This window comes from Salmo salar, chromosome 07, assembly GCF_965601325.2.
Source record: "Salmo salar chromosome 07, fSalSal1, whole genome shotgun sequence".
Taxonomy (NCBI): Eukaryota; Metazoa; Chordata; class Actinopteri; order Salmoniformes; family Salmonidae; genus Salmo; species Salmo salar.
In genome coordinates, this window is record NC_138297.1 from 28,504,052 (window position 1) to 28,515,004 (window position 10,953).

General features: G+C 39.8%; 1 pseudogene; it reads left to right on the forward strand.

The window, feature by feature from the left end:
- The first annotated feature begins 5,253 nt into the window (after positions 1–5,253).
- Positions 5,254–9,458, forward strand: LOC145880018 (SLAM family member 8-like; annotated as a pseudogene).
- Positions 9,459–10,953: the final 1,495 nt, after the last annotated feature.

Here is a 10,953-nt window from a genome sequence, read left to right on the forward strand (position 1 = left end):
TTTTAAAGCTGCTTTTGGATAGATATATTTTGTGTTTTGAGTGACTCAAAAGGATCCAGCCCTTTAAAAATGTTCGCCTAAAATGACAGACCCAAATCTAACTGCCTGTAGCTCAGGCCCTGAAGCAAGGATATGGATATCCTTGGTACCATTTGAAAGGAAGCACTTTGAGGTTTGTGGAAATGTGAAAGGAATTTAGGAGAATATAACACAATAGATCTGGTAAAAGATAATATTACAAAAATACAACAGTTATTTTGTATTTTTTTTGTACAAAATAGACTGATCCAATTAACCATTGCATTTCTGTTCGAAATGTATCAAGACTTCCCAAATGTGTCTAATTTGTTTATTAATCACTTTCATGTTCAAAATTGTGCACTCTCCTCAAACAATAGCATGGTATTCTTTCACTGTAATAGCTACTGAAAATTGGACAGTGCAGTTAGATTAACAATAATTTAAGCTTTCTGCCAATATCAGATATGTCTATGTCCTTGGAAATGTTCTTGTAACTTACAACCTCATGCTAATCACATTAGCCTACATTAGCTCAACCGTCCCGCGGAAGGGCCACCGATCCCGAATAAAGCAATTGCTGGTTTTATTTTGTGCAGGACAGGCAATGGGTTTTCTGACCATACAACCCAAATCCTTCCACATATTGAGTGGAGAATCTGTCACTCTCAGATGAAACATACAGAGGGGAGAAGTCACTGACTGGAAATACACATGGCGCAAGGATGATGTAGAATCAATCAGTAGGAAGCATGAATATGAGATCAGTGAGGTTAAGATTTCAGACAGTGGTGACTACAGTTGTCTGGGTACACATATTGATCAGAAGAAAGATTCTAAGTGGAGTGATGCAGTCAGACTGACGGTGACAGGTATATCATCTTATCTCTCACTCACATCACTGCCTCCATGCCCATAATAACTTGACATTGGGCCCCATTTTAAGAACGCTATTTCAAGGTCTGCCTACCATTGCTGTTCAGATTCCTCCATTAATTAAATGTAATTTCATGTAATAATTGAAGAAATATGGTGTATGGTACTAAGATCATACTTTTAACTGATTGGTGCGCTAACTGCATTTGTCTTCATTGAACTGTTTCCACAGCTCTGCCTACAGCCTCAGTGAAGATAGTCACTACCCAGGAGACACTGTACTCTGGAGACACAGTCAAGCTGCAGTGTGAACTTTCAGACTACACAGACTGGACTTACCACTGGTTAATAAATAAAGAAGGGCCTTCCAGGCAGACCAGTAAAACCACCACCATCTATCTCTCTGATCAGGCTGGTCAGTACCATTGTGAGGGGACAAGGACAAGACGGACCCAAAATTCATATCTCAGCTCATCTCTCCACATCAACATCACTGGTGAGCTCAATATTTATCTTCAATCACTTCTGGACTTTCTATATTCTGAGCCTTTGAGGGTTATTCTAATTACAGATATACTGTATACAATGTAAATTCTAACTGAATGGAGTCAACATACCCCTATGTAAAATCAACCTCAATCAAAATTTAAGTGCAACAGATAAATGATTTAAAATGACCAACCATGTATCCAGATGTTTTGATATTAGCTCTCTGTTTTCTTAGCTCTTCCTGAAACTACACTGACCGTGAATCCAAATCCTGCATACACTGGAGAGACAGTAACTCTGACGTGTTCAGTGGGGTCTGACAGTGGCTGGAGCTATACATGGTACAAAGACAACACTAAGAAAGTAGTGACCTTGTCTGGCAGACACACTACAACAGGAGCCACCTTCACCATAAGTAGAGCTGCTGAGTCTGACCAGGGTCTCTGCTGGTGTCAGGGAGAGATCCAGTCCAGATCCGTATCATCAATCATCAGTGATCCTGTCACTATCACTGTGAAAGGTGAGTAATTGTGTGTGTGTGTACACATCACTGTATATGTATTCTGATGAATACATATAGATCTTGGTAAGTCAGACAGTTCAGAATGCATACTGTATGTTCAGAAATGACAACTTATGATATGGTCATGTTGTGATGAATTCTGATCAACAATATTTTACAACTTCTCTAGGATAGGGGGCAGTATTTTGACGTCCGGATGAAAGGCGTGCCCAAATTAAACTGCCTGCTTCTCCGGCCCAGAAGGTAGGATATGCATATTATTAGTTGATTTGGATAGAAAACACTCTGAAGTTTCTAAAACTGTTTGAATGATGTCTGTGAGTATAACAGAACTCATATGGCAAGCAAAAACCTGAGAAAAAATCCAACCAGGAAGTGACTTGTGGTTTATATATCTAATCCCTATTCAAACTACAGTATCTGTGGGGTCATTTTGCACTTCGTAATGCTTCCATTGGCTGTCAACAGCCTTTAGAAACTTGTTTCATGCGTCTACTGTTACTGGGCAGAGAATAGGAGCTCAGTCAATCAGTGGACTGCCTGGGAGCAGTGAGTTGTTTTCTGCGCCGGCACTCTGGCGCGCCGCTCCTTCTTTTTCCTCTGCAATGAATACGCTATGGTCCGGTTGGAATATTATCGACGTTTTATGTTAAAAAGACCCTAAGGATTGATTGTAAACATTGTTTGACATGTTTCTACGAACGGTAATGCAACTAATAGACTTTTTGTCTCTGGTTTTGCGCTCTCGCGTTATGCCTTTGGATTAGTGATCTGAACGCGCGAACAAAACGGAGGTATTTGGACATAAATATGGAGTTTTTCGAACAAAAATAACATTTCTTTTGGAAGTGGGAGTCCTGGGAATGCATTCCGGCGAAGATCAGCAAAGGTAAGGGAAGATTTATAATACTAATTCTGAGTTTAGTTGACTCCAGAACTTGGCGGGTAACTGTATAGCTTGCTTTGATGGCTGAACTCTGTACTCAGAATATTGAAAAATGTGCTTTCTCCGTAAAGTTATTTTAAAATCTGACAGAGCGGTTGCATTAAGGAGAAGTGTATCTATAATTCTTTCAATAACTGTTGTAAATTTTATCAACGTTTGTGATGAGTATTTTTGTAAATTCATGTGCTCATTCACCAGTGGTTTTAGTGGGAATACATTTTCTGAACATCACGCGCCAATGTAAAATGGGGTTTATGGATATAAATATGAACTTTATCAAGCAAAACATACATGTATTTTGTAACATTGAGTCCTGGGAGTGTCATCTGATGAAGATCATCAAAGGTTAGTGATTAATTGTAGCTGTATTTCTGGTTTTTGTGACGCCTCTCCTTGCTTGGAAAATGGCTGTGTGGTTTTTCTTGTCTCGGCGCTGTCCTAACATAATCTAATTTTATGCTTTCGCCGTAAAGCCTTTTTGAAATCGGACACTGTGGTTGGATTAAGGAGAATCCTATCTTTACAATGGTGTATAATACTTGTATGTTTGGGAAATTTGAATTATGAGATTTTTGTTGTTTAGAATTTGCCGCCCTGCTATTTCACTGGCTGTTGATAGTGTGTACCGCGGGTGGGACGCTAGCGTTGTTTAGGCGCTGTCCTAACATAATCTCATAATCTCTGTCCCAGAGAGGTTTTAAGGTTGGGGAAAGGGTTGTCCAACTGAATATATTCAACTGAAATGTGTCTTCCACATTTAACCCAACCCCTCCAAATCAGCAAGGTGTGGGTGCTGCCTTAATCAACATCCAGGTCTTTGGCACAGGGGGAACATTGGATTAATTGCTGTAATGGGCGTCGTATAGAGGGGACCGAGGCGCAGCGTATTGAGTGCTCATGTTGTATTTGAATGAAATCGAACACTTAGACAAATAAACAAAACGACAGCCAAGTCAGGTTACACAAATGAAACAGAAAACAACTACCCACAAAAACCAAGTGGGAAAAGGCTGCCTAAGTATGGCTTCCAATCAGAGACAACGATAGACAGCTGCCTCTGATTGGAAACCATACCCGGCCAAAACATAGAAACAAAACACATAGAATGCCCACCCCCTATCACCCCCTGTCCTAACTAAACAGAGAAAAAACAGCTCTCTTAGGTCAGGGCGTGACAATTGCATTGCTCAGAATTACAGATTTCTACTTTTTCAGCTCAGGGATTCAATCCAGCAATCTCCCGGTTTATGGCCCAACACTCTAACCACTAGGTTACCTAATGTGATAATATTTGTTTGTGCAGAGAGACCTGTGGCTGTTCTGACCCTCCAACCCAACTGGCCCCAGATATTCAGTGGAGAGACTGTCACTCTCAGATGTGACATACAGGGGGGGAGATTGAGTATTATTTTTCTAACAGTGAGAAGTCAGTCTACTCCAAAACAGAGCCTGAGTACAGAATCAGTCCTGCAAAGAATGGTCTATATACCTGTGAAGGTCTTCAGAAAATAAATGGCTTAAAACACTCCCAGACAAGTAATGCTATACAATTGACCGTGTTAGGTAAGTCTGTTTTTATGGGATTGAAAGAGAAAGACAGAAGGGATGAGGTCAAATAGCAGACAGTGAGATCAATGATGGAACAAAACTATAGTTTGATTTTGGGGTACAATACCATTATAGAAAATAACGTAACTGCCCCATGAGCAAAGTTCAAAAGTCGTACCCCATCAGCTGAAGACCATTGAGATTTTCGGAATTACTTTTTGGGGAAGATTGTGCCTGAAGAGAACAGTTCTTCTCAGTTTTATGATGTCATATACTCTGCAGGAGTTCTGAGGAGCTAGTAACCTACGTATGAATGACTACCTGTTCTCCCATATTGCCTCCTCATCCTACAGACAGGACATAACGATTAGTGACATTAGTTGTGTATGACTCTTACCGCTATTTTCAGTGTCCCTGCATGGTCTGGAAGGTCACTGTTCCAGTTAGAGGGTTCCTGTGTCTATGTGTTTATGTCTATGTGGTCAGACAGACAGCCGGCAGCCAGGTCATTATCACTGGTCCTGATATTATAAAACAGGTCGCCATGGAGACCACAAGTCACAGGAAGTGACATCACCACAAGATGTTGCCTGAAACATAGAAAGGGGGCCTCTATCAGTAACCTGGGACCCATTACCTTCCAGAAAAAGTTGTCAGGTGTTTCATGTCCCTCAGTCACACTGACCTAGGAGCAGGCAGAAGAAGTCATGCAAACACTTCTGCAGGCATATGAAGCCTAGATGAAAATGCACACAAACTGCTTTGATATTTTTGCTCTCTCTCACTCACTCACTCTCTCTAACCCCCCCACTCTCTCTCTCTTTTGTTCTCTTTTGTTCTCTCTCTCTTTCTCTGTATCTATTTCTCTATCACTTTCTCTCTTTCTCTCTCTGTCTCTGTCTCACTCTCTCTCTCTTCCCCCGAGCCCTCTATCTTTCTCTGCAACTTTGAGTGGTTTGCTCATAAAGTAACAAGTTACCCGGAATCTGTGAAACACCATGACCATGAACCACACAACCAGCAGCAGCTAGGAAACACACACTCTGAAACTTCCACCATCAGACTGATCAACACAGTGACAGACCCCAAACACACCCACGCCTCATTGTCTAACGCTCAGTCTGAGTGAAGGGTTATTTCAGAGAGCAACTATAGAATGTGACTTCCTTTTCAACTAACATACAGGAATTATTTTATAGAACAGCAGCCCTCATCAAAAGGAAGTCTCTGCTCTTTCTCTACTCTACTATTCCTTCTCGGTGTGTATCGGCTAGTCAACTGCTAGCTAGCTACCAGTGACAGTGCTAGATAAGGACATCAGCCAGAGGAAACAGTCAAAGCCTTACAGAGATGTCTGGTGGTCCCTTCTCCTGCTTCTCCAAACAGGGAATACTACTTCTCCTATTCTCCAACCTCCACTATGGTAAGTTTTGTAAAAAAAAATAATATTTATCCTGTTTATGCTTTGTATATCTATTGCATGTGCTTTCTTGAATTATGAAGTTCGTGAAACCATTAGCTTTCTCTAACTTCCTTGTTGGTCTTTGCAACGGTGTGTGTTGACTGTAGAATGCCTTGCCATCAGTGATTGGTTGGGTATTTAGAATATTTTGCTTTATTACTGTGTGATAACACCTATATTCAGGAACATTTTACATTTACATTTTTAGTCATTTAGCAGACGCTCTTATCCAAAGCGACTTACAGTAGTGAATGCATACATTTCATAAAAAAATGTTTTCCCGTACTGTTCCCCCGTGGGAATCGAACCCACAACCCTGGCGTTGCAAACACCATGCTCTACCAACTGAAGAACATATCATGATGAAGTGATTCTGCAGTTTTGAATGAGTACCAATGGTGTGGTTGGGTCAGCATCTGTTGCATTGTGTTGGTTACGGGGTAAACTTTGAGAATTGAGATATTAAAGACATGATAGATCAGACACATTGTGTATAAAGGAGTGAAAGAGACTGGGTTTTATGCCAGAAGGTAATGGGTCTCTGTAGAAGGACAGATGGCTTTGGAATGTGCTGGGTGGACAGGAGGAGGTCACAGGATTGCTATAGGGGAAGCGGTTAGACATCTGTGGATAAGGCGAAGAAGGGGTTGAGGTCAGGAGGTCAGATCAGATCCCCTGAAGGGAGAAATAAGGGTTTATTATCCTATTACCCTCTTCCTGTCAAACCATAAGATGTAAGGATTGGAGAGAAGGAGGAGTATATATACTTGTGATGGAGTACATATATTTGTGATGGAGTATATATACTTGTGGAGTATATATACTTGTGATGGTGTATACATACTTGTGATGGAGTATATATACTTGTGGAGTATATGTACTTGTGATGGAGTACATATACTTGTGATGGAGTATATATACTTGTGATGGAGTATATATACTTGTGATGGTGGCAACATGTCTTTGTCTGACTACAGCTGTGTTGACCCTTTGGGAAGAATTCAACTTGTTTAAGCTTCTCTAGTGTCTAAGAACCTAACAATTGCTTCTAGAATGCAACAGATGTGAAGACCCTGTGCCTAATGGCTGTCATTTATTAAATTTAAGGCAATACAGGACTGTATCAAATAATTGTTTTTATTACATAATAAGATACACTGCAGGACTAGGGTAACTGCAGTTATGCCCTAAATACCACACCTCATTGAGTTGTAACTTTATTTTGTCTTAATTCATGACAGATGTTTTTTCGTGTAAGGGTTTATAATTCATTACTTCAGACTGACATGTATTTATAATGTCGCCAACGCTGTATATGACACATGTCAGGTGAATAATTAAACATTAAACACAGTGGGAGTTGTACTTGTGAGCTGAAGAGGGGTTATCAGATCCACCCCCACTTCTCTTTTCCTGTCATCTCATTCTGTTCTGCTGAATGTGGGGGACGAGTTCACTTTAATGAAGTAAAATAGGACCCAAACACTCAGATATGTAAATATATAAAGTGCAAATATGTAAAGTATAATTTACAGTATAAATGAAACGTAGAAATGCGCTAAATAAATCCAATCCATTATTTTCTATTGTTGATTAGGTAGGACTTTGCATTTTAGTGTATTATTGTGTATTTATTCAGGTAGGCACACTGTAACAAGTATTACAGTGTAACAATGAGTAATTACAACACTTGACACATCGTACTGCATGAATAATTACACAGTAATAAGATCATTGTAATATAGTGTGCAACCATTGACTGATGTCAGAATAACGTGTGTATTTGTGTGTTTCAGGTTTAGGTGTTCATCTGATCATCAACAAGAGAGTGGGGGACTCCGTGGAGCTGCTGGCAGGCTTAGAGAGAGGACATTTCAAATCATTGGAGTGGAAGTATATGGGAAAGGATATTATAGAATTCAACTCAGAAGTTGTATATTCACCTGGATCCCAGTTTGAGGGGAGACTAAAGATGAACACCAAAAACTTCAGTTTAACAGTCAGAGAACTGACACTGCAAGACTCAGGGGATTTTCTACTGACAGGCGAAGGGGACAAAGGTCAGATTGACAGTAAGACCATCACTCTGAAGGTCCACGGTAGGCGTTATCATAATTTTGCATCCTATTTTGATATCATTCTTATTTATATACATGACCACATCTGATGATCTTTACAATATAAATCTCAATATGTGGTTTTATACTGACCTCACTCACCATGCTTTGTTACATTTCAATCACATTTTCAAGTTTTATCCTCTGTTGTCTTTCTCCTGGTGGTATGGCTATGGTAGGATTCATTTAGAAGACTCATTATGAGTCTCTATCTCTCTCCTGGTTGGTCAGAGCCTATATCCAAGGTGGCGATCCAGACAGACATCAAGCGATTGGCCAACCACTCCTGTACGGTACGGCTGGTGTGCAACGTGTCCTGCTACTCCAACATTACCTACACCTGGGAGAGAGACAATGAGATCTACGGGGACGCCCAGCAGATTTACTTCTCTCTCTCACCAGCAGAGAGAGACATCAGTGTAAAGTGCAACGCCTCCAACCTAGTCAGTTGGAAAACTGCCTCTACGACAGTAAAGTGTAGTAATGACACAACCGCCCCAGGTACCTGGATAACATAATAATCCCTTCCATACACTTTCAGTGTGCTTATACACTTATGTTGTCAAATATAATATGTAATGCATGTGATTACATTGGATGTATATGATATAGAGCCATTTAGTCTTTATCATATTGTATAGTCTAATCATGTGTGTTGTACAATATGTGACAGGACTGGTGTGGTTTACCATCTACATCGGAGTATCAGTAGGAGGCGCTGTGGTGCTGATCCTCACTGTAGCAGTGGCAGTGTGCTACTGCAGGGGCCGAATTAACACAGGTATGTACAGCTTAGAGGCCTCAACTATACTAAAAGGGACATTTCAGGTGGTGCCTGTATGAAATGTTTCTGATTGGTTGATATTTTGTTCTTATAAAACACAGCAGATCTAACTGACAACACAATATATGCTGATGTTATGATCAAAACAAGAAGTAGAGATGTAAGTATGAATTGCCATTATTATGTATCTGAATGTGTGGAAGCTGTATGTACTGTATTGTAATGGGCTGTATTTTGATTCCAGACAAGATCAAACAGTCATGTAAACCCAATATCCATCTATGAAACTGTCAATGATCTGGTTATCCCAAGATTGAACAAGGTAAGATATAAATGGTCATAATGGTAAAATGGAAGACCATGTAGTCTACTTTGAGAATAATCACTACCTTTCTTGATGCTGAAACAGTTTCTTCTTGATTATCTGTCACATGTAGCCGCAGACTCTGTATGCCAAGATCGCAGTTGGACGCCCAGAAGGGTCCCTCCTCTCCCTACCAGAAAGTACTGTGAGCTGAACAGGATGTGTTCATAGGCTGGGCCTTCCATAGATATGGAACCCTCTGCATGCTCTGCATCTTACACGTGTTTATTCTGAAGATAGGCCTAGATGTAACTGTCTATTTGCTTACTTTTACTTCCTTCTCCCTTTGATGATTCTCATATATACAGTATGTCATAAGGCCTTAGGCCTTTCTTTGAAGGCCTAGTTACAATTAGAAGATTCTGAAATCTGTTATAGGCAGTAGTAGGTGTTGTGATCAGACAAGCTCATATGTCGAATTTCTATTTTCTAGATTAAAGAAAATATATGTAGATAATAGCATGACATTGATTAGTGAGGTGGATTTATGCCTGTGAATAGAAAGTGTACTCTGTTGCATTAGGATTATGTGCTCGCCAGGCATTGATGAGGTTGAAATCAGAGAGTATACGACTACAAACATGTGGATTGTAGTTGTTTTTATTTTTTTTTGTCCGCATGTCCAAAATGGCATTCATGTCTGTCCCTATGATCAGATGGAATTCAATTAATTCCCAAAAATATGCCGTTCACAGAACAATTTTTTTTTATACCTTTTTGAATACGCTGAGTGCCTTGCATTTAGAGTGAATTGTAATTAACTCTCATGACTTGTATTTGTTAGCGAAAGAGACACGATTGTTGTATTGAATGGTTTTCAGTACTGTAGCCTTCACCAAGTGAATGTCTAAGTGGATATGTTATCTTCAAAATTGAACTCATTATGACAACCCATTACATATATCATAAAGCCCCTGAGGGCCTAGTTATACCCTAACACAATGGTCTGAAACTCCTGGTATACAGGCCACATGAAGCCTACAAGTCACATCATGTTGGCTTGCAAAGTGATGTTTAATTCCTATTGGAATCCAGCCAGAGTTAGGATATCTAACAAAATTAACTTTTAATCACACGCAACCTGCATTCAGAATGACTGTTGGGGTAGGGAAGATTGATTACTGATTATTGATTACTGCCTAAATCATATAAACTGGAACAGCCATAACAGTAATGTGTGAAATAAATCGAACTACTAACAGATTGGATTAGTTAGATTGGTTGATTCATCTTATGCTACACAAACATAGATACCCTTTTCATGTGTGAGTTCCAAACATCTCTAACGGTCTCCCCAATGTGAGTTTGTTTATGCACGTGATGTTAGAACATTCTCTCCATTCCAGAATGTGATTGTTACACAACAGTATATTTAATCCACGCTGCCCTCAAACCTAGCACGCAGCCTGTTCTTATTTATAAGCTGTTTTCAACTTGTCAATTTCAAATGATTTTCTAACAAGTTTTTTATTTTCTAAGAACAGTTGAGGTGTGTTCCGCCTCCTTGTTCATTCACATAAAATAGTCATTTATACTTATGTGGGCCCAATTTTTTTGGGACATTTCTGATCCGGACAAAATTCCCCAAGAACTTCCCAATTGTTTGTGCAGTTCAAGTCTGCAGACATTTGCGCAGCTCCCGTCCTGCACACACATGTTCCACATGTCCCGTCTGTTGCCTGCATCGCAGTCATTGGTGTTTTCGTTACCAATAAAAACTTTGTAAATGTGTGCGTTTCTATCAAAGTAAGTGCCTTATTACATTATAATAGTTTCTGTTTGTTGTGTTATGTCATTTATACTGTAGCATAATATATTTGTGTATA